We start from the raw sequence: 3,338 nt of genomic DNA on the forward strand, positions 1-3,338 counted from the left end.
ACCTGAAATGTTATCAGAAGTACTGGGGGTGGGGGGGACGGCTGGGTATCTTGTATATGATATTATTAGAGGTAATAATGCATGAACTTATTTTATAAACTTTTGGACTATGTATTTGACATGTAAAATATGTACAGTATTAATGTCAGCCATTTCTTAAAAGTGAGCCTATAAGTATTGTTGTATAATTTTCTTTGGTCAGAAACATTTGGACTAAGTAGTGCCACTGGGTCAGGATTTTCTTCAGTGCCATGTAGCAAACCACCTGTCTTTAGTCTATGCCACTAGCAAAAATTTGTATAATGCATCAGAATATTTCAGTCGTCACACTTTAAATTTCACATGAAGGGCTCTTCACTATTCTTTTGTAATCCAGCCTAGCAAAATTAGAGGAAAGGCCCTAAGGAGATTTATTTCTGTTAAGAGAAAAAAGCCTACATTTGCAGACTGAATAGTTGAATCTACTATAGATAACAAATAGTGTCTACTATCTCAACTCTTCAAAGTTTACAGTGTTGGGACTGTCATTCGTGCTTTCTGTGGGGTAGTTGGATAAAATTGGGCAGCTAAAATTTTTAGTTCCATGTGGCTCCTAAATTTTAAAAAGTTTGTAAATTGATTCACAGACACAAAGTAGCAACTATCTTGCATGTTTGTTGTTGGGCTTTTGTTCGTTTGTTTGTTTGTTTTTTTGTAAACCGGTGAAATTTTCCAGCCAACATGCCATTCAATCTTCTGTGGATCACACAGTTGTATAAAGCAGCAAAACTGAAGGGGGAATGATTGTTGTATACACTTTAAATTGCTTTGCATGGTCTCATTTGAGATAATTGGTGTAAGAACCTTGACTTTTTTTTATTTTTGGAAACATCAAATTAAAAAATGGGAATGAATTTTTTTTAACATAAAAAAAAAAACTAATTCAACTGCATTTAAAAAAAATACTTATCTCCACCTAGGATTGTGCTGCCCAATCTCTTTGATTTGCCTGATATTGCTTATGGAAGAAACAACTGATGCTACTTATACACACTAAATGTTTCCGAATATATGTCATTGCTTAGAAAAAATAATCTAAACAAGGTGTGTATGATGCTAAATTTATTTGCACAATTTATATGTGAGGGCTAAAGAAAGAACACCACCAGAAACATTTGAAATTTTGTGTACCTGTAAAAACATTTGACCATATAAACTTGCCAAAATTCTACTGTATTTGACCTAATATATAAGACATTTATTAAATAAATTGGTTAGGGATGCACTCATATTGCAGGGTAGATGTGTGGATGGGAGAATGAGCCAACAGACACACACTCTGTTGTAAAACACACACACACAACACACACATTATTTTCCTGCAATGGCTCTAGGATTAAGGTGGGGGACCCTAGGTCTCTCTTTGCTTAGACTGAAGGCCTTCCTATAACATTCTTTTACACTTTTACAAATGGAGTCCTAACTAGCTGGCCAGCCATGCATGTGCAGATATGTTTGACTTCTAGTGTATGTAAGGCAGGGTCAGCTAAAACATGGTACTTTCACACTGGGTAATATGAAAAGAGTTTCATAAAAGGACAGTCAGCAAAACATTGCTTAGAGTGTAGTGAAACCAAGGAGTGGTGCAGAACCTCAGAAAAGTCTGAGGACTGAAGGGAGGAAGGAACAGAACAATATAAATAGAACCCAGGAAGGCCTTTGTCAAGGGCTGTGACTAAGGGACACAGCCAATCCTACAGGAAATGTGCCAGACAAGGAAATAGCTTTCCTCTAGTCTCGATTACCTGAACCAAACTGGAAGGTAGAGAGCAAAGGAGCTCAAGGATGTAGTCCATACAGGTGATCTCCTGTACAGAGATCACTGCAAATAATAGGGACAGTGTGTCTGGTTTCCTTTATTCAAACTCTTGCTCTGATGACTCCCCCATCAGGTTCCGTTCATTTACCCTTTCAGCCCCCACCTGGCATCAGGTACACATCTTGTGTCCGCAGAATCACTTCAGTAGAAAATGCTATGGGAGCCCCATTTTAACTTCATAACTTTAACAGGGTAATCCTTACAAAATGGACTAAAAAATATTTGAATGTATACCTTATAGCAAGATCAAAAGAATAATATTAAATTAATTTTATAATATGCAATTTATCACTGGATTTAGTGAAACATGATCCATCACAATGTGTTTAAGGTTAGAAACATATATGTTTTCAGATAAACAAGAAATAGCTTACACTCCTACTATAATCAATGTTGCATAAGTTATTGATTTTTATACTGCAACTCCTAAAACAATTAAAGTCCTGGGTAAGGAGCAGATTGAATCCAACAGTCACATTATTGCAGAATTTGGTACATAGTGTTGATTTCACATTGGTTCCAATCATCAAGTCACCTGGCTATAAATTACCTGGCATTCAGCCTGTCAAAGAGAAGCTGCCTGAATCCCACCTTGTACTACAGTATGGCCCTGTGCCAGAGCAGTCTCAGTCACACTTTCTATTCATGGGCTGCTCTCCCCAACAGCTCAGAAATGTCAGCAATGTTACTGAGCTGCCAGTGTGTCAAAGGCATGGTGGAAAGTACGTAGAAAAGCTTTCCCTGTTGTTTTCTTGGTTGCGTTAGTGTATTCTGAGCTCTTTTATGGCTCCAGATGGGCACCACTTGAACAACTACTTTTCTTTTGTAAAACACTGCAATGCCCTTATGGCAGGGAAAGTCCCATTGTTATAGTACATACTGTTCTACTTCAGGATTATTAACCCAAACCTTTGAGGATTCAGTCTTATGCTTAACAAATCTGAAAGAGCTACAGTCTTGGACATTTCTTGAGTAAATATTGGTCTGAATTTGAGAATGGGAGGTTTTCCTTCAGTATTTCAAAACTAATATAAACCTCTCAAACTTTCTCTCCTGTTCCCAAACAGCCTGAAGCAAATAAAGACAGGGGTTCAGTTATAGGCAGCTAAAAATAAGTAAGCAAATTCTACCCTTCACATTCCTGACCTGAAGCAGAAAATGCAATATTTGGGGGGCGGGGGTCAGGGCACACAAAGACAGCAAAGAGATGTGAAAGTTCACAGTATGAAAAGGAAAGAGTTTAGGAAGCATTGCATTGTAGGAGAAAGCTCAGTGGGCAAGGATGAGGACTTTGGGGTTCTGCTGCTGGTTGTGTCCCACAACAGGTGTGTGTGGTCTTAAGTAACTCTCTTAGCCTTGGAAGCCTTATCTGTAAATTTAGGATAATAGTACTTCCTTGCTTTAGTTTTACTGGATTATCCTTAGATAAAGGAAGATGATGATGTAACATTGGGACATGCTTGGAAAATAGTAAAGTTCT

The sequence above is a fragment of the Physeter macrocephalus genome, chromosome 8 (assembly GCF_002837175.3).
Source record: "Physeter macrocephalus isolate SW-GA chromosome 8, ASM283717v5, whole genome shotgun sequence".
NCBI lineage: Eukaryota > Metazoa > Chordata > Mammalia > Artiodactyla > Physeteridae > Physeter > Physeter macrocephalus.